This window comes from Schistocerca americana, chromosome 11, assembly GCF_021461395.2.
Source record: "Schistocerca americana isolate TAMUIC-IGC-003095 chromosome 11, iqSchAmer2.1, whole genome shotgun sequence".
Taxonomy (NCBI): domain Eukaryota; kingdom Metazoa; phylum Arthropoda; class Insecta; order Orthoptera; family Acrididae; genus Schistocerca; species Schistocerca americana.
The window spans coordinates 38688406-38710348 of record NC_060129.1 but is presented as its reverse complement, the minus strand read 5'-3'; positions in this window follow the sequence as shown (position 1 = coordinate 38710348).

The window sequence follows — 21943 nt, the reverse complement described above, 5'->3', positions numbered from 1 at the left end:
TCTAGTAAATGCACAAATTCTGCATATGACCAGAGGCTTTTGTCTGGCGACAGATGCGTCGTTCCCCAGACTAGGAGTTTGCCTGTCCAAGAAGGATACTAATGGCAACAGTGTTGACATTAGAGTCATAGGGTTTGAGAGTAGGACTCTATCGGAATGTGTGAGATCTTACTCTGCCACTGCCGAAATCGAGGCATTGGCCATAAAATTGTCATGAAAGAAATTTAATTACTATGTGTATGGTAAACACGACAAGTTGTTTTGTGACCGCCAAGCCTTGCGTTCCCTCATGAGACGTAAGTTGTTGCATCAGAGTTTGGCGGTCTGGTAATTGTGTGCTTCAAGAATACGACCTAGAGACCGTTCACATTAGAAGAAACGAAAACTTGGTAGCAGAGGTGCTATCTTGCCAACTGCAGGGATTGCAAGAGTATTCAGAACTTGTTGAACAGGTTACTGAATTTAAAGTACAATTTCTCAGAGAACCTACATACTGGTGGTCATACATGAATATTTGTCTTAATGTACAGGCCTTACTCAATGGAGACAGAGGGTGGAATACAATTATTAAAGAAATAGCTCAGGGACCAGGAAATCCCCATTTTACTTCCACAATGGCATTCTGCTCCAACCTCGTGATACAGGAAAGATGTATTCCACTGGAATACCAAGAGCCTTTGGTAAGGTAACACACTACTCCTGAAGCCACAATGGCATAAACAAATATAATCATAAACTGAAACGTTATTGTTATTTTCCCAAACGGTATATTCACCAAATACTGAGAAAGTGTATAACATGTCAGAAAATGAAACCCATGAATGTAGGTTCTCAGATAAAATTACGTGCAATATTGCCAACTAAACCACTCCAGACCGTGACGATTGACGTCGCGAAACCCCTACCAGGTTCATGTAGGGGCATAAAGTATGTCGTAGCATTTATAGGCGTCGTCACAAAACATGTGAAATTGTATGCTACGAAAACCACTGCTTTTGCTCCTATAATCAAACGCATGGGTAATGATTACATGCCTAGGATAGGAAAGCCTTCAGAAATACTTTCTGACAATACCAGTAATTTCACCAGTGGTAAGAAGAAATCCTTTTTGAAAGTACAAAACATTAAGTAAGTTTTAGTATCACGCTACCACCTGGAAGGGCATTCCACTGAAAAATCAGGGAATTCAATAGATTTATCAGAACTGATAGACCTCGTAGACAGACCAAGAGGATAGAATATATAGAACCCTTCAAGGAAATAATCGACAATTTGCCACACTCATCCACCACTTTTACACCTGTAAAACTTTTGCTAAAGAAACATGAAAATAATGAATGGATTAAATCCCTTCCACGAATGCCTAGATCAGAAATAGCGTGGTGGAAAAATTATATGTGCTGAAGCTTTGTTAGCTCACTAAGCAAAGCTTAGAAAACATAAATATGATAAAACGTTGGGTAAGGTATAAAGGAACCGAATTGGGAACAGTGTTACTAAAACCAGTTTTTAAACAGTCCTTGTTGAAAAAGAAGAATAAGAAGTGGCAGCTGAAGTAAAATGGTCTATACAAAATTGAGGACATTCCTCATGAAGGAAGATATTTATCAGCAAACTTCCTACCAAATAAAAATACCAACATAAACATCTCAAGAAATTTATTTCATAAATGTAACATTTGCATTGTATATATATGTGTAAATATTTCATTTCTATTTTATGCACATAGTTGAATTATTTGTGGGAACGGATGTCTCAAAGCAGATATATGGATATTGTAAAGACAAGATGAACTGCAACTAAAGAACTAAAAAATTACTGTCAAAACTCAGTTTTACTTGTAGAGCCATAACCTGTGTTGTAAAGATACCTCACATAATAAATTGTAAATTGTAGTATAGTTTTCTAAACGGACTTTATAGACACTATGTTAGTTTTAAGATTATTAATTTATGCTTTAGGTACAAAATATGTGATTAGTTGTAAATAAGTGTGCACTATTCGTATCAGAAGTACATGTCCTACAAGCTAAAGGTAAAAGTTTTGAATAATAGTATATGTACTCATGTATATAAGTACTAAAGGACATATTTTCTGTAGGATGATGTCCTATGTCAATGCCTTAGCCAACAGGCAAGGGGCTCATGTCCTCTATCTTGAAATTAAACTATATGCTTATTTTGGCACTTACTGACGACCTGGGGTATTAGTTTTCCATTTTAGAGTTGTTTTTATGTGTGCATTCTTATCAGTATGGTACAAGACTGGAAATTGCCCTTGAACCGGGTTTTCCTTGGAATACAGAAATAAACTGGTAGCCAAATACGAACAAAGCAAATACATGTAATTAAGGCCGCACAACACATAAAATAATGGCCAAAGAGTTTGCATCGCGAATTTTCAAAGATATTGCAAAAACTGATATAATTAACGTTCATGTGCAGCCGTGTTCCAATGTAAATGTTAAGCAGTGTAATTGACTCAAAAGACTGTATGTAACTGCAGATGAGTAACAAAACGAATACCAAAGTCAGTGTTATTAAAGACTTTCAGAGAGAGCCATAGTAAGTGGGCTTTATGTACAAATAAACAAAACTGTGCAACTGAACTCGCCTGTTGGAAAAGTGAAAATACTAGTGCTGCAAAGTGTGTAATAACATTGACGCTTAACTTCAGTAAAGTGTTCAATTGCGTGCTGGTGCAGCATCCTGTATGCTGCAGCATCCATTTTCAATAAGTTACCACAAGAATTTAAAAATCTTAGCAGCAATCCACGTGCTTTCGAATTGAAACTGACAGGTTTCCTCATGAGGCACTCCTCTTCTGTCGAGGAGTTCCTTGAAAAATTAAGCTGATTATTGTTGTATTGCTGATTGCGTTTACTGAAACTTATGGCATGGCTTTTTTCGGGTTCATAAACATTTTATTTTTACTTTTTATTATCTTTATGTTGTAATTTCATGTACTGACACGTTCCATATTCTTGAATATTTGCCCCTCAATTTGGTTCTAGAGAACTTGACATGTAAATAAATAATAATAAAAAAACTCTTAGGTAAAGCACAAGTAGCTGTTCTAGGGAACTCACACTGCTACGAACCGAGTGTATATAGAGTGCAACGCAAACCATACCTCAACAATGTTCCATATGAAGCTTTGGAATGTTGATGTGGAATGCGAGCTACGTGATTGCTCAGTACACGCAGCAATTCAAAACATAGACTTGTTACTGCTAAGCTATGAAAGCTGTTTTAGTGCAAATAGTGATAGCATGATATGTCAATAAATAAACTGCAATGCTCATTGCAAACAAATAGCAATCATGATGCAATCGAAAAGAAGTGACAACATGGACAATAATACAGGTAGCAAAAGCTGACTGCAGCATCCCAACTACAAACAATTGTGTTAGATGTTGTAAAAATGTGATAATTCTTAATCATAATCAATTCTGTAAAGATTTAAGATTTTGATTTGTGAGAAAGAACATTTATTACAAAAACACATAATGTGACCTTTAAACGAAAAAGCTGTGTAACAGACTCTTGCACAAAAGAACTGTTTAAAAACTGAATGTTCTATGTAATAATTCTGCTTGACATGTATTATCATGAACGTTTTATCGAATTCAGAATCTAATGTGTTTTCAAAATGACATGACAAAATACCTATGAATTTCTGTAATATTTGTACTGTCTTGTAACATGTTACATATTATTGTACTTTGCTATCCTAATTTCAAATGATTTTTAGTTAAAAAAGTAGACTGAGGAATGTAAAACCATCCCTTGGTTTTTTACCTTGTATTCCTTGGGACCGCATCTGAATAGATGGAGTAGTAATTACAGTTGGGTACAAGTTAGAACACTGGCTTCAGTCAAATAACATGGGCAATAGTAAAGTGTAAATGTAAATGTACTCAAATTATTGCCCTTTTTCTGAAATGAAAGAAGTGATATCCGTGTAGCATGTAAAACTGAATTTGTGCCCATGTACTACGAAAACAACAAATAAAGTGACGTTAGTTAAATGCTGATGTCCAACAGTCAAAACAGTATCATCTCAACATTTTGGGGTATTTTATAACGTCCCCAACTTTTACACGAAATTTACCCAAAGTAATGTAACTATGCTAGACACCTCTAGATAATACATCGATAATCATACGAAGATCATAACGTGTAAGTAGTATAAACAGTCCTCAAACAAGGGTGCCGTTCTCTTTCGTTTTCTACTCTGCTCCTTTGCTCTTTTCTTTCTGCCATTGTGTTTGTCTCTCTCAGTTGGCTTGATTCGCATTACGCAGTTAATTATATGGATTTGAAGAATCTGAAGATCTTTCTTAGATTATTACTTACTTATTTGCAACTGTTATTAGAAATCAGAAAAGCAAGTGCGTACTTTTGAATGTCTCTCATTTCATTTAGAGGATCTTTTGTTTTCAATATTATGCTGTATAAAATAGGGTAAATTGACTTTTATTTCCTTAAAATATACTGTTAAAGTTTAATCATATTTCATTTATAAACCTGTCCTCCCATTACAGATTCTCAATTTTGTGTGTTTTCTTGGAAGCTGTTCTTTTGATTATTATATTTCATGCGGCATGGTCTTTTGTTTGTGAAATACGATAGAACCTGCAGTCATTTTAATATCACAAACTCCGATGATCAGTTTAATACTAATTTTCGCAAGAACACATATTTCAATTCACAGTCAGTAATAAATTTTACCAAAAGATTTCCTCTCCAAGCCAAAGCTGTGGGTCATTTGCTACTTTCAGAAGACATTGCATTAAATTATGTAAAACTTCTGAATTAAGTTAATCATTTAATGAAATAAGCTCCAGTTTCTTTTAACGTAGCCGCCATTGCTTCTCATTATGGTGTAAAAATAGTTCACAACCTGAAGTGATCTTTCGTATTGTGTATATAATGCTTACAATTTCATGTTTGTAATCACGTGTATTTTCTGTTCCATGTATGAAACACATAACTAATGTCTGCAATTGAGAAGCATAAGGAGAGCGAACCAAAAAAAGGAATAACAAAAGTAAAAGCACGATAAGAAGTCGTAACTGAAAGGTATGGGAAAACAGTGTTTATCACGCTAGAAATACGACAGTGTAATTTTGACAGCACAGTGTCTCCCCCCGCCTTTCTCTGTCTCTCTCTGTCTCTCTCTCTCTCTCTCTCTCTCTTTCCTCCTTATTTTTGTAACGTCCAGCGGAGTAAGACTACAAACTATAAAAACTACACGAACGTAACCTGCAAGACAACTCAACAACATTTTACTGCATCTCTTTCTCCCGATATATCGGATCAAATAACATTTGCGTATTACCATCGACCATAGTGGTGATCTCATTAAATAATATGTATTTGTGCACTGGAGCAGGCCATCAGTGATTGAAGTCGCTCCCATGGACCTGTGTACACTACTTATCTCCTTGTTGTACCTCCCTGCAAGTTGCAGTGGGGATGAAGTCAGCATGCATAACTTTTCCAGACTTTTGAGTTCCCATCAACTGCAGCACTACACGAGTCTGCTGACACATTCTATGACGTATCGGTGTCAGACACTGAAATGTTTCCAGGCTTCGAGTTTTCACTATATCCTTCACATTCTGCGCTCATAGAGTCTCACATAGATACAGAACGACTATTACTATACTTTCAGCTGTGTAGTTCGATTGATTTCATGCTCATTAAATCGGAAATGGATGCATGTAGATCATCAGAAATAGGCATATTCGTATGAATTTTTTTACTAGGTTGATGTATATTACATGTGTAAAATCAAAGCACGCTTGGTTATCTTAGCAATATGAGCATATTCATATAGAAGAAATGTGGAGACTATGACCTAAAAACGGCAAAAAAGTACTAAAAGTGACGGAAAGTACATATAAACTAAGGAGAGATACGACAAAGTGCGGGAAAATTGAGGGAGAATGAGAGAGTACTTACGTGTCTGTTTACTGCTGGCAAGTTCTTATTCATGGAAACGTGTGTATGACAGCAAAAGAGATATGAGAAAAAAATCGGAATGGAAGCACTGTGGCTCAGGGAAACAGTGATCATCGACAACAATAAGACAGCCTGAGTAGACTGTTTAATATGGATGGCATAGAAATGTGGAGAAACAATATTAAATATGTCAGATCAGAAGCCCTGGTGTGACCACAAACTTACCTGTAACCTTATAAAAGACATCATATTTGCGTCAGTGACTGTAACACTTTATTTAATTTCACAATTGTAATTTCGGCCTTAGGCCATTATCAAGTGAGATGTTATGGCTTTAAGCCATGTCAACCTCAAATAAGCTGACACATTTATATGCCATTGTCATTACAATTAAATACACTGATGACTTTGTTACATAGTGTAAGCACACATTCCCATATGCCATGAAACAACAATGTTCATTAGCCCATCACTAATCACTTATGCACCAAACTGCAGCGGCAGATTACTGTTTATGGGCTACTGGTAGCCTGATGGGCTAATGAACATGTGTATCTACAGACTTTGTTGTTTCATGGCATATGGGAATGTGTGCTCACACTATGTAACAGCATCAAGAAAAGTATTTAATTGTAATGACAACGGCATATAAATGTGTCAGCTCATTTTAGGTTGATAATGGCCCATTTTAAGTGCAGAATGTTGTAGCCTTAGGAGCGCATGTGTTTATGTTCTCTCTCTTACCAATACCTTCCAGGTACCGATCCTAGACTCCATAACAATACTCTAGAGTTGATAATCGTTTCTTGCTCTTCTTAACTGTCTGCTATTACACCATGGCACTTTCACTTACTATACATCGATAAGGAGTGCTAAGCTCCTCGACACGGTCGCATCCCGAGAAATCTCGTGCATTTGGAGGAGTTAGGACTCGGAAAGCTCCACTCAGTCATGAGACGTGGAGTGTAGCGGTCTTCTTCTGATTGGTTGCAGATTAATTCGGTAATGATGCTGCAGGACAGGTTGGTCAGTGACAGTGGGAGGAAGGTCTTTGATTCTCTAATTTTACCCTAAGACAGTGATAATGCTCTGTGACCCTCATACGAAGAGAGGTAGATCGTAAATTAAGCACTATGCTCGAGGTGTTAGAAATATATAGAGCGCTGTCTGGTATACTTCGACAATTTATGTGTTCGAGAATTAACACTGAAAGGACGTATTGAGTAGTCATCTATATACATTTGCAATGGTACTCGCAAAGTAGAGAAGGGGTGGTTTAGCTATGATACTGAAACTGGGGGAGACATGCTCTCACATCATTGGCTGGTGTTGGAGTTACTGTAAAAGTGCTAAACTTGTTCGCACTATCAACTGTGATGCTCATTATTAGAGTATATCGATGGTGTCTTTTCCATCCCCTCCGTGCATTGGCATACTGTTGGTTGCCACATAATGATTGACTGATACCTCTTGTTTGAGTTGGGGAAAAAGTTTTTGTGGATGGATAGCATCTTCTGGGGTGGATAGCACCGAAACGCTGATCGCGTACATGAGTGCAATATGAGGAAATAGTGGATGGGAATGCAGAGACATCGTCTATTGTGTCAGAGTGAGAGACGAGTCTAAATGTAGAGCTCGTGAATCAGCTTCAGACTGTAGTTTTGAAACCCATGCCAAAATCATAAAACTCTTCCAGTTTTTGTGTTATAACTGTCTTCCATTTAAAATCAGCTGATGTGTGGCATGTTATGCTATCCACCGTAAGAATATGATTTACACCATCCAATGTCTAGTTTCCTGTGAAAGGCCATGGATCAGAACTTCTTAATGTCGGTTTAGAATGTGGCACAGGCCTCTAAATCGTGACAGAAAAAACGAGATGTTTGGCATTGTACAAAAGCGCGTTAGAAAACAGTGTTTGAAACAACTAAACAGGACCAGAGGGAACGTCTCATGCGATTTAGTATAATCTGTGGGATATGATCATTCACCTAGAGCATAGGTGATCAAACGTTAAAGCGGCCTCTACAGTGCCTATATATTTAATAGGCGGCAGTAGCAGTAGCCGTTTGAGATGTAAATTCGGTGAGGGAGCGGGTATACCGTTAGGAATGCTTGGATGGTTGCATACTGCGCTATTCTACGGAGTATTGCAAAGTCTCTTTCTCAGCGCTGGACCACACTGCAGTTATGCATCATTGCGCCTGCATCGGTGCCTTGATGACTTCTAAATCGTATCAGCTTTTGTAGTTCGTAACTTTTGTTTGTTGGGCTGACTGATTTGAATGGACGTGGATCTGTAGTACTTGTATCTAGTTTGGGGACGTACCACATTGCGTGCATTTCCACCGAATGATTGAAACAAGGTCCTGCTGCAGTAACTCAGGTCGTTCTGTTTCTACATGGGTTGCAGAAGATGGTGGCTATGTCTATCTCCGACTTCTGCTCAGTTCCGACTTAAATGGGAACGGTCACATACGGGAAGCTGTAGAAATGGGAGCAGTTGCAAGATGCGTAGGGGGTGACTAAAACCATGTTGGAATTTTACTGTAGCAGCTAGGCTCAGGGACAGGTGACTCGTTTTGAGATATGGAAGTGTCAGAAATATGATTGAGTAGTGGTTGTAATCATTAAAGGAGTTGTCAAGACTCAATTCCAAATCATGGATATTATTTCTAGCAGATAGCGTTACACTAGAGATCTGCAAAGCTAATGTACATTTTCTTATGACCTCAAGCGGCACATCATCTACTACTACTGTTTGTGTTCCTTCTCAATCAGTCATCGCCTATAACCCAGTGGATGTGTCGCAGAACCTCTGATATTGTCTCAAGAAAGAATGCACTACAAATACTATAGAATTATCTAGCAAAGTTCAATGATTTTATCACAAGGTTGTATCGTGGGCTAATAATACGCGTTCTTACTGTTACCATCACGGAATTTGTCTGGAGGAAAACCACTTCATTCAGAGGTAATGTCGTACCTAGATTTGTAAAGCGGGTATAGCTTTTAACATGGATACTTGTGTGCACCTGTAGAACCAAGACCACTTGTGACAGTAACATACAGTAGTTGTTGCGATCTGGCCGATTACGTCTCTCTTTCTAAAACACAGTGGTAGGACTCGCAAGAAAAAACTAATGAGATATGTCCACCCATCGCTAATTTTATCTCAGTATTATTTCGTATCATAGGCAATCAGTTATTGACGAAGTATTATACTTAGTAGTATTTGGGGGGGGGGGGGTGCATGATATGTTCGCATTTGAGCATCAGGCTTATTAAGTATGTGTTCATGGAAAGGAAATGACTATGTCCAGTCGTAAGTGAGGTACAGATATTTCCATTTGCAGAGCCAAAACCTTCAGCAGTGTGTATTTTTGATACTCCGCTCATTGTCGAATGCGATTCAATTGAGACCACGATCCCGTTAACGGCAGCAGGCGTCCGAATGCAGAGGCCTTTTGGAGTGTAGGAATGTATCTGAGTTAACTTCGCCGTCCTCTAGACGACAGAATAGTGAACTAATACTTAGTGTGTGTTGGGCGGCTTTTGTGATCAAGTGGAAATTTGAGAAGATTGCGTATGGAGGTGCGTTTGCGCTGGACTGTTATTCCCTCCCATGTAAATTGTTCGGTTGACTGCTTCTGCTTATTTCGCGCCTTTATTTAGCTGAGAGATCGACTGTGGTGTGTGGAGGACACGTTTGCCGGTTCTCTAGGCATCGGATAGACTTGAGTTGACCTGTAAATTATAGGAATGATTTCGAATCTGTTACATCACCGACATCGGTATTCGAGAGTGGAAATATCAGTTTCCTCTATTTGTTTCTACAGGGTGTTTCAAAAATGAACGGTATATTTGAAACGGCAATAAAAACTAAACGAGCAGCGATAGAAATACACCGTTTGTTGCAATATGCTTGGGACAACAGTACATTTTCAGGCAGACAAACTTTCGAAATTACAGTAGTTACAATTTTCAACAACAGATGGCGCTGCGGTCTGGGAAACTCTATAGTACGATATTTTCCACATATCCACCATGCGTAGCAGTAATATGGAGTAGTCTCTGAATGAAATTACCCGAAACCTTTGACAACATGTCTGGCGGAATGGCTTCACATGTAGATGAGATGTACTGCTTCAGCTGTTCAATTGTTTCTGTATTCTGGCGGTACACCTGGTCTTTCAAGTGTCCCCACAGAAAGAAGTCACAGGGGTTCATGTCTGGCGAATAGGGAGGCCAATCCACGCCGCCTCCTGTATGTTTCGGATAGCCCAATGCAATCACACGATCATCGAAATATTCATTCAGGAAATTAAAGACGTCGGCCGTGCGATGTGGCCGGGTACCATCTTGCATAAACCACGAGGTGTTCGCAGTGTCGTCTAAGGCAGTTTGTACCGCCACAAATTCACGAAGAATGTCCAGATAGCGTGATGCAGTAATCGTTTCGGATCTGAAAAAAGGGCCAATGATTCCTTTGGAAGAAATGGCGGCCCAGACCAGTACTTTTTGAGGATGCAGGGACGATGGGACTGCAACATGGGGCTTTTCGGTTCCCCATATGCGCCAGTTCTATTTATTGACGAAGCCGTCCAGGTAAAAATAAGCTTCGTCAGTAAACCAAATGCTGCCCACACGCATATAGCTGTCATCAATCCTGTGCACTATATCGTTAGCGAATGTCTCTCGTGCAGCAATGGTAGCGGCGCTGAGGGGTTGCCGCGTTTGAATTTTGTATGGATAGAGATGTAAACTCTGGCGCATGAGACGATACGTGGACGTTGGCGTCATTTGGACCGCAGCTGCAACACGGCGAACGGAAACCCGAGGCCCCTGTCGGATCACCTGCTGCACTAGCTGCGCGTTGCCCTCTGTGGTTGCCGTATGCAGTCGCCCTACCTTTCCAGCATGTTCATCCGTCACGTTCCCAGTCCGTTGAAATTTTTCAAACAGATCCTTTATTGTATCGCTTTTCGGTCCTTTGGTTACATTAAACCTCCGTTGAAAACTTCGTCTTGTTGCAACAACACTGTGTTCTAGGCGGTGGAATTCCAACACCAGAAAAATCCTCTGTTCTAAGGAATAAACCATGTTGTCTACAGCACACTTGCACATTGTGAACAGCACACGCTTACAGCAGAAAGACGACGTACAGAATGGCGCACCCACAGACTGCGTTGTCTTCTATATCTTTCACATCACTTGCAGCGCCATCTGTTGTTGAAAATTGTAACTACTGTAATTTCGAAAGTTTGTCCTCCTGAAAATGTACTGTTGTCCCAAGCATATTGCAACAAGCGGTGTATTTCTATCGCTGCTCGTTTAGTTTTTATTGCCGTTTCAAATATACCGGTCATTTTTGAAACACCCTGTAGTTACTCAGTGGTTTACAGCACGCTGGACCTCGCTAAAGTTTGGGGTTTGTAGAGAAATAATTTCCAGTCTATATCTTGGGAATTATGTTGCGCTAGCGATCGGTAGGATGATGTCTAGCGCTTGATGTCGAGAAGCACCGCGAAAATGGTATAATATTACGTTGATCCATGCGAAAATACGTGTGTTCTTGCAATCACCGAGTCTGGAGACGTGCGTAGAAAAGCGAACAAGCAAGGAAGCACAAACAGTAACGCGTTTGTGCTGAGGGAAAACAGGTGCAATTTAGTACACGTTAGGGAACGTTAGTACATGCTAGTACACGTTATTACACGTTTATGTACGTTAATGTATGTGACACTCTTCCCCTGAAATACACCACTTGGGGTTCATCTTATCATGTAGTCGTTGTAGCTCAATATTCAAGCTACTGTCATCGGTGGAGGAGCAGTGTAATTGAGTAAGAGTCTTTCCGTACTTGACGATATGTGTGGCACTTTGCGAGTTTTAGTTGTGTGTGCAATATGGTGGTCAGTGTAAAATAAGCGCTGAAAGTCTCGTCTGCAGAAGGAAAAAAAGGCTGATGGTGCTTCGATACCGGCAGCATCAGTAATTCGGCGGGTAAATTCGATAAGAGCCAAGCATAATGCTCGATTCATTCACATCCTTTGTCTGGGATATAGGAGCCTCTACAAAGTGGTGAGAACATTTGCATATGTTGGGAGCAGGAAGACTGTCACGTTTAGGAGCGCTGGGAAGAGTGCATTCGATGTTATTCTGCGCTATTTTCGTAAACAGTTTCTGTTAGGGCAATAATTTTCGTGCATACAAGCTGAAACATCAAGAAAGCGAGCGATAACTATTTCTGGGACACTACACAATTCCCAAGAGGTCGACCTGTCTGTTATTATTTACAAAGCCATGTGACTTAAGAATAACACTGAGAACCTTTTAGATGGCGAGTCGCCACATGGACGTTTCTCAGTGAGGTGTCAGTGAAACTGGGGTGGGTACGCAGCTCATATGTTCGGTTAGGGAGAAAGCAGCCTGTGCTATTCTGCTATCAGTGGTAAAGACAAGTGCTGCCCTGAGGTATCTCGCATATGGGGGATGCGCCTTGGAGTTCTGCGACATCGGTATAACCGAGACTGTATACTCAGAAATAGAGGCAACTTTCACCTGCATCCGGTGGCGGCTCGCATTTGTGACGGCTTACACGTCCGGTCGCGTCATCAGTAGCGTCTAGGTGAACACGTATTTAGATAGGAATTTCTCAGGTATAAAATGTGAATGGGATGTCACGCTTGAGGGCATCTGTACGTGGTTTGACAGCTGACAGCCGCGTCACTTCGTGGTGGTTGCCTCTAACCTCCTGTGTGCTCCACGGGATGGGGCGTGGCGGAGGGTGCTTGCGTGTCAGTTGCATTATTTTGTGAGCGTTCCTGTAGGCTGTGCTATGAGTTATTTGGACGTTTTGGTGTATGTGTCTATGCATCTGTGTACTGCATTATTTAGGAGCAGTTTGCATGTCTGTACTGAAATTGTTAGGAAAATTAGGAGTTGTTTGCGCGTCTGCAGACTGTGTATTGTGATCCCAAGCACATCAAGGCTAGTGTTTTGTGTCAGTGTGATATATATACTTTATCCCTAAATAAAATGTTCCAAAATAAATAGAGTGTACTCCTTCCTTACTCTCTCCAGCAGCCCAGTGCAGGCTGAGTCATTTCCGCGCCATTTTCCCCTACAGACCATCATCTTGGAGTTCATCACTGGAGGGAGGACAACACCATCTGGTGGCAGTACTTTGTACTAGGTCTGTTGGACTCTAGATCTCGTGGTGGTGAGACTGCCTGCAAAATAAAGACTTGTGTCCAAAGTCATTTTTCCTCCATTATCCCCAATCATCTTGGATTATGTCACAGGAGGGATGACATCACCCTCTGGTGGCAGTATTGCGTACTAGGTCAGTTGGAGTCTAGATCTTGTGGTGGATGTAGTGGATGAAATTGTTTAAATATAGGCTGGTGTATGATTTCTGTAGTCTGTGTGGCGTGGTCCCAAGCATGCCAGAGCATGTGTTCTGTGATAAATATACTCCATCCCTAAATAAACTGGTCCAAAATAAATAAAGTACAGTCCTCCCTCTCTCCACCAGCCCAATGTGGGCTCAGTCCTTTTCTCACCAATCCCTAGGAAGAGGTAGCCCAAGTGACCTGTCTTTCTGCGATAGAGGTAGCATTATCCTGTTGGAATTTGAACTTCCCGCCATTTTCTGGGGGAGGGGAGGTGAGTTAGGTTAGTGGAGGTAGCCCAATTGACCTATCTTCCATCCAAAATTGAAATTTCAAGCCTCGGGGGGCGGGGGCTGGGGCATCTTGGATGACGTCGTATGCTGTGAACACTAGTACACATTAGTGCATGTTAGCAAACGTTAGTTCACATTAGTACACATCAGCCCACCAACATGGATTGGTAGGGGGATGTGGGGATGTCGGTTGAATATCATGGTGGAGGCTTTACGTATTTCATTCCGAGTCCAGGTGGTTGTGGCACTCGCATCATCAGCTTATGTCACAGTAGCGCTCTCTGGCAGTCATAATATGTACTAGACCTTGTGGTGAACACACTGTTTGCCGGCATCATGGATAATGGTACTTGTGTCATAACCTGACGTCACAGTAGCCATCTTGGATGACAGAGCCCTCTGGTGGTGCCAATATGCACTAGACCTCATGGTGAAAAGACTGTTTGCGGCATCTTGGATAACGGTACTTGTGTCATCAGCTGATGTCACGGTAGCACTCTCTGGCAGTGGTGTTGTGTACTAAGTCAGTTGGGCTCTGGACCTCGTGGTTAACACAGTGTTTGCCACCGCCATCTTGGATTATGTAACGGATGAGAGAGCCCTCTGGTGGTGGCGCTGTGTACTAAGTCATTTGGGCACTGGCCCTCGTGGTGAACACGCCTGCATGAAATTGTTTACGTAAGGACTTACGTCCAAGTTCTTTTCCCATGAATCCTCAGGAGGAGGTGGCGATCGGGTGACTGAGGTTAGTACAAGTGACCTTTTTTCCGCGCCATTTTCTTAGCTTAGTAGAGAAACCCCAAGTGACCTTTGTTTACCCCCAAAATTCAAACTTGGCGCCAGTTCATAGGAGGAAGTGGCGGTCGGGTGACTTAGGCTACTGGAGGCAGCCCAAGTGAGCTATCTTCCCACAATTTTCTTTGTTTAGTAGAGATAAACGTGGTGTGGTACATTATCCTGTTGGAGATTGAACTACCCGCCATTTTTTCTGGGGGAGAGGGGTTAGGTTAGTGGATCATGAACCAAAAATGAATTTAATATTCTAGTCCCATGAATGAGGATGTGGCAGATATTAATCTGATAGTAACATATTTTTCTACCTTATGAGAGCATACTTAGGAGAAATATATTCTGTGCTACAGTGTTGTACAAGATTTTCATAACAAGTGAGGTGATGGTGTTGGAAACCTCACAACTTATCCATTTTGTGGAATGATGGTGACATGAACTGTTGCCTGTGGCCCATTGTAATGTGTACCAGGCAGTCAAACCAAGTGGGTCATGTAGAAAGAAAAGTCTTGGCTGGTTTTTCTACAGAAAAGTACATAATTGGAGTCATATCAGCCCAACAGGTGTATCTCTCAGTTTCCTTGAGAACTTACCAGAGCTCTTCTGCTGGAGGCAGTAGTCATATAAATCCAATGCGTACATAGGAAAAAAGGCAGTGTGGAATCAGAAAAACGGCCGATTGGCCAATGTACATAGTGGTAGCTTTTGCTGTCTGAAGTGAAACACATGATCTAGTGCATGATCAACAGCCTTTCCTAGTACTTGGCCAAATGTAGCTGTCCTTGACAAGTTTAATTGTGGTATTAGCTCCAGAGTGACTGTTCTCGTACACCTTGATAAACACTTGCATGCGAAAAACAGCAGCAGACATGATAAGGTGTGGGATGTAGTTGAGATGTACTAAACCACAATGAAGTTTTTTTTCTCCCTTAAAATACAGATCTTCTGAGCTGAACTGACATGTCTCCACTCACATAAGCTCATCTGTCTGCATGTTGGCTGCTTATTCTGACACATATGTGGCCAATCAATGGTATAACAAATTTCATTGACCTCGAAAAATAGTTGGCCACCATCTTTTCAGTCCCTTTAACATGTCTCACATCTGTGGAAAATTGACTAATAATTCTAACTGCCAAAACCACGTCAGGGAAAGGCTTCCTTAGGCTATGTAAAATCAAAAGTGGTGGGCTTGTTGTCTGCATTAACTGTATGTAGTATACAACGATAACCCGAAAACAGCATCACTTGAAAGGGTAAAAACAGCTTACCTGTTACACAGTGACCAATTACCAATTTAGCACCAATTTCGTTCGTTACAATAAGGGATGAGCAATTTCATCGAACCACAGATGGCAGCCACACCTACACCAACATACTCTACTGATGACACCATTCATGCTACACAGTCCCTGACAACTGTTTGCAAAAGCATAGGTCATCAAGTTGGCCACAAATTCCCATACTTTTTGAAGATTTGACATGCTACAGAAGAGGGTGGGGGCGACTTGTGATACTAGATGTGTCTCGAGGTTGACATCCAGTATTTGTTGGGCACGTTGCATCTCTGTTATGTGTGCAGCAAACTATCAGCTCTTGTTGGTAGATGTTAATGATGGATGCATATCTGCAGGATGTGAACCAATTTTGGTTTTTGTTTAGCAATCTTATGTGTGTGATGTTCATTATGGTTAAAATATCTACAAGTATGAATAATGATATGTGGTAACAGTAAGTAAATTACATCTCATAACACTCTGGTGAGTTTAATCATTTGTTACCATTACCTAAGAAGCACTTGATGTGTAACAGGTGATTAAGATTAATATTTCATTACAGTATTTGGCTGGAGTACACATATGGGGTTGGTAGCTCTTGAATTGTGTGCTGATGGAAATTTATTGATATTGGTCACAGGCAAATGGATGGCAGTATATGGAAGCCAATAAGAATCGCTTAATATAATTATTCCTTTCAGTAGGTGAAATGAATTGATTGTTTTAGTTTTAATATGCAGAGTGCCAAAATAACTTATACGTTTCTGGTTATTATGAATTTTAGGGTGGGCTACTGATTTTCTTAGTTGTTTGATAAATGGAAAAATCTAGATGTAGTGCCACAATGACCTGTAATGAAGCCTGAGGCCTAGGTTAGGGCTGGAGTTTGATCACTTTACCATGAGTTGGTGAAGCCAACAAATGTGAATTGAAGGAAATATAGGTGTGCTGACAGATTGATCTGCAGAGTACTAGTAGTGCAAGACCTTGAAACATTGGAACGTGACAGTTCAGTTGTGAGCTACAAAGCCAATGAAGCTCAAGACAGAAGTACGACTGAAATAAAAAACTGATGTGTGCTGTAGCCTGAGATATATGTTTCACATCGCAGTAATCTACCTGTGTGTCTTATTTACGATTTGGTTAAAAACTGTGACTAAGTGATTAAATTGTAACATAAGAGAATAAAATACCAGCTAACTTTCCTTAGGGGCCATAGAAAATTCCGAACGAGCTTCTAGATTTGCAGTTGACAGCTGGCTTTGTAAGTGCACTTTCATCCAGTGTTTTAGTTAGTATGTATTTGCCTGTCTGCTGTCATGCAACAAAAAAAAATGACATATGCCATCTAAACAGTGATTTTTGTTTTATTGTGTCTAGTATCAGCAGGTAACTTTTGCCACTAATTTAGTAGAGACTACAGTAAACTTCAATTTGGTGTATAATTGGCATATAAATCTCTCAATAAATGAAACTTCATTTTATATGTAAACTATACTGAGCCTAGTATGAGTAGATTGTGGTATGTATTTTGCACTACGCTTGAACATGAGTACTTTTTTAAACACTGCAGAAGAAGGAAACCTATAGCCTTGACAAGAAAAGGAAATTAGGTAAGTCAGTATAAATGTAGCTGATGTTGCAACTTTCTATTATTGGGTTGTTATACTAATTAGTTAATGAATAGACATTCTTTTAACATATTCTCTGAGCAATCATTTTGCAAGTATGAAATGTAAACAAAATTTTTGTTAAGTGGCAAAATATATTTTAATTTTGTGAAAGGAATCTGATTCTATACTTCAGCAATTACTTTCCTTACCAAGGAGTGCCAATAATTTTAGAAAACACTGAGTACAGGCACATAGATATTTACATTACTGCACAACTATTAGTATTTTAAGATTTCTTAACTCCAGCATAATAAATTCATTTTCGATTTTCGGTTACAAATGTTAGAATGAAGTGGCAACATAAAATTTATTAGTGCTTTCAGATGCTTAAAGCTTAATTTGAACTGACATCAGATCCCATCAGAACGAAAAACTGTTCTTATAAACACAAACGACGATTTACTACGAAATATCCTAAGCATAGCATTTGCAACTTCCGAAAATTCTCGAAACTGCATTTTGTTTCAAGTTGATATACATTTAAATTCTGGGTGAAAGATTTTTTGAATGAGGATAACATTGCTAAAATGGGATCAAGCTTGCTTTACTTGAATTTCTTTAAAATCTGATAGATGCTTCCAGATAAAATGTTAAGCTGAGATATCATACCTTAATACACATTAAACTACTCCAAGGCTATGGCCTCTATTTTGTTCATAATATATTTTGTAACTTAGTATTTTTTGTAATATTTTTTCTATTGACAGCTGGCCGGGGTGGCCGAGTGGTTCTAGGCACTACAGTCTTGAACCGCGAGACTGCTATGGCCACAGGTTCGAATCCTGCCTCGGGCATGGATGTGTGTGACGTCCTTAGGTTAGTTAGGTTTAAGTAGTTCTAAGTTCTAGGGGACTGATGACCTCCGAAGTTTAGTCCCATAGTGCTCAGAGCCATTTCTATTGACATTTTCAAATATTGATGGCTGCTTTGAATAAGGTTATTCTTACTAGTGTAGTCATTGTGTCTTTAGCTGCTGTACAGTTATTCATAGTATTTCAGCCTATCTCTACAGCCGCTAAAAATATCCTCACATTAGTACAATAACTAGGTTACTCTATCTTTTGCACGTTTGAGTCATCATTATTACTCTTCCCTCTGCTATAACTAGATATCTCTCAGGATTTACTGTTAGATCACAATACTCACTTCAACAAATATGCAAATATTATATCAATGAGCATTTCTCTGCTACAAATAGCTATCTTGAATTGCCCCGGTGTTCCTTAATAAGAACTGTGAATGATATGATAACTGTAATGGCAACAAAGTTTGGTGAGTATTTTTCCCCATTCTTTATGGTTTTGTCCTGTTTATGTCATAAAGAGTGAAAAAATCGTGGGTGTTTGTTTGGTTTCAGAGTTCTCTTGTAGTACTAATTTGTTAGTTATGAATTCCAGAGGGAAAATATGATGGAATTTGTTCTATAGAATTTGCAGTCTCTTGCTTGTATGTATAACAATATTCTTCTGAAATACTGTAGCTTTGAAATCAAATTTCAACACTTTATTTCTCTTTTCTGTTTCCTTCATTTTCTATGGATGCAGAGTGGAAACATTTTTTTTTTAATTTTGTCAAGCTGAAGAGTAAGGAAAGTTTGAAATATAGAATGCACAATATACTAGAATATGTTTCTGTTCTTCTGTAAGTACTCTTGATTCTTCATGTTTCCTGTGTGAGAAACCTCTCATATCAGTCACTTTCCCTATAATTTCCTTGCCAGTGACAACAACAATGATTCATATTCACCATCAGATATTTCTCCTTCTATTTTGGAATATCAACTAATATCTGGTCATGAATCAGATGAAGAGCTACAAAAATTAAAACCAACTGATGGTAACAAAGTTCAGAGCTATTGTAGACAGCCAACGAAGGTGACATTACTGACGTACACCCCTTTAAACAACAGAATTTAGAGACATAGGAGAAACACTTTCAAGGACAAGCAACGCCATAAAAAATATAAAAACATTGATAACTCAGGGATATAAATGTTTTCAAAATCAGATACCAGTGCAAAGAATCCTACATTTCATTCAGGGAACTCCATGTTCCAGGAGCTTACATGAAAGATCCATGTTGAGACAACTGCAGAAGTAAATGTCATAAGAAGAATGTCCATGCAGAAAGGCTCAACATTTTAAAAGATATTACAAATTAGAGATGTATAAAAAAAGAGACTTCCTTTGCAGTAATTCAAGCAAGATCTTTAAAAAAGCTTTCACATGAGTGAACTCCAAAAGAAACTTCACTGTTATGTTCTACTTCCTATGAAGAACAGAATGAATTGAAGACTACAGGACCATGTTTCTGAATAAACTTGGAATCTGTTCAGGTGTTGTGGTAACAGCGATGAAGAAAAGAGCAGTCGAAAACACCAGTGAAGAAGGCAGAAGAACCATCATCTAAGGAAATTTAATTGACCAGAAATTTGGGATGGTGTGAGGAATCAAGCTGAAAGTTTTTCAGATGCTTAGTCTTACTACTTCCACAATGGAAAAATAATAAAATACCTCAGATTGTCACTAAAACATCACACTTATACAAATCTGTGCGTACAGACCATATTTACAGAAAGACAGTTTCAGAGAATTATAGTCTCTGTTTTCATCATCCCAAAAAAAGATCAGTGACGTCTCTACATTGCCTAGAGTACCGCTGGGGTCAATAAAGGAGCACTGACAGCTAATTATAGTGCTCAACTTTTAGAAACAGACAGTGTTCGAGAGGAGAAGAAACAAGAGATGTAGTGAGCCCAAAACTTATATAGGGCATCTGTAAGCTGAAACTTCTGTTTCCAGCAAGTTTTGTTGACAGCAACTGATCCCATTAACAATGGTTTGTTTTATAAGCAGCGACTGAATTTTTTTAATTTTTCAGACAATGACATAAAGTCAAAACAAGAAGAGTGTTTCATGTGTTCAGAAATACAGGGAAAACGAGGAAGATATGAGATAGCAAGCTATTTGTATGGACGTTGCTATTTTTATGGATGTTGAAATCTCTACCTGCAATGGTAAAGCTCATTTTAGAGATTGTTGTGGAAGACAGAATCCCAACAAATTTGCTGATGTGCTTGTCCGGTATTCAGGATATATCTAATCTAAAATTAATCAAACACTGGAAGATCTAACCTAGAATTAATGAAACACTGGAAAATCTAACCTAGAATTCATTGATTTAAAATTCATGTTTATTCATCACAATGAAATGTAATGTATCTCATTGCATTTGGCAGTCACTACAGAATTTTAAAAAAAGTTGGTAAAAGTGGTCTGGGCTGCTGACTGGAATGCTATTGCTGAATATGCGAGAAGAAGGGGGTAACAAACCTTATATTGTTCGTGAAACAACCCATGAGAAGGTTGTCAGTTGACAGTATCATGCGATTTGTTATGATGCTATTCAATCTGTATATTGAGCAAGCAGTAAAGGAAACAAAAGAAACGTTCGGAGTAGGTATTGAAATCCATGGAGAAAAAATAAAAACTTTGAGGTTCACCAATGACATTGTAATTCTGTCAGAGACAGCAAAGGACTTGGAAGAGCAATTGAACGGAATGGACAGTGTCTTGAAAGGAGGGTATAAGACGAACATCAACAAAAGTAAAACGATGTAGTCGAATTAAGTCGGGTGATGCTGAGGGACATAGATTAGGAAATGAGACACTTAAAGTAGTAAAGGACTTTTGCTATTTGGGGAGCAAAATAACTGATGATGGTCGAAGTAGAGAGGATATAAAATGTAGACTGGCAATGGCAAGGAAAGCGTTTCTGGAGAATAGAAATTTGTTAACATCGAGTATAGATTTAAATGTCAGGAAGTCGTTTCTGAAAGTATTTGTATGGAGTGTAGCCATGTATGGAAGTGAAACATGGACGATAAAAGGTTTAGACAAGAAGAGAATAGAAGCTTTCGAAATGTGGTGCTACAGAAGAATGTTGAAGATTAGATGGTTAGATCACATAACTAAAGAGGAGGTATTGAATAGAATTGGGGAGAAGAGGGCTTGTGGCACAACTTGACCAGAAGAAGGGATCGGTTGGTAGGACATGTTCTGAGGCATCAGGGGATCGCCAATTTAGTACTGGAGGGCAGCGTGGAGGGTAAAAATCGTAGAGGGAGACCAAGAGATGAATACACTAAGCAGATTCAGAAGGATGTAGGCTGCAGTAAGTGCTGGGAGATGAAGAAGCTTGCACAGGATAGAGTAGCATGGAGAGCTGCATCAAACCAGTCTCAGGACTGAAGATTACAACAACAACAACAACAATGAAAGGAGATGTGATCAGGAAACCAGTTAGATGGGTAAGACCGAATGTTGTGGTGCAGTGGTTAATATACTGGACTCGCAATTGGGAGAACTATGTTGTAAACCAGTATCTGACCATACAGTTTTAGATTTTCCGTGACTTGTCTAAATCGCTCCAAGCAAAAGTTGGAATGTTTCATTTGAAACGGCACGGCCGATTTCCTTCCCCATCCTTAACACAGTCCGAGCTTTGCACTGTCTCCAATGATCTTGGTGTCGATGGAACGTTAAA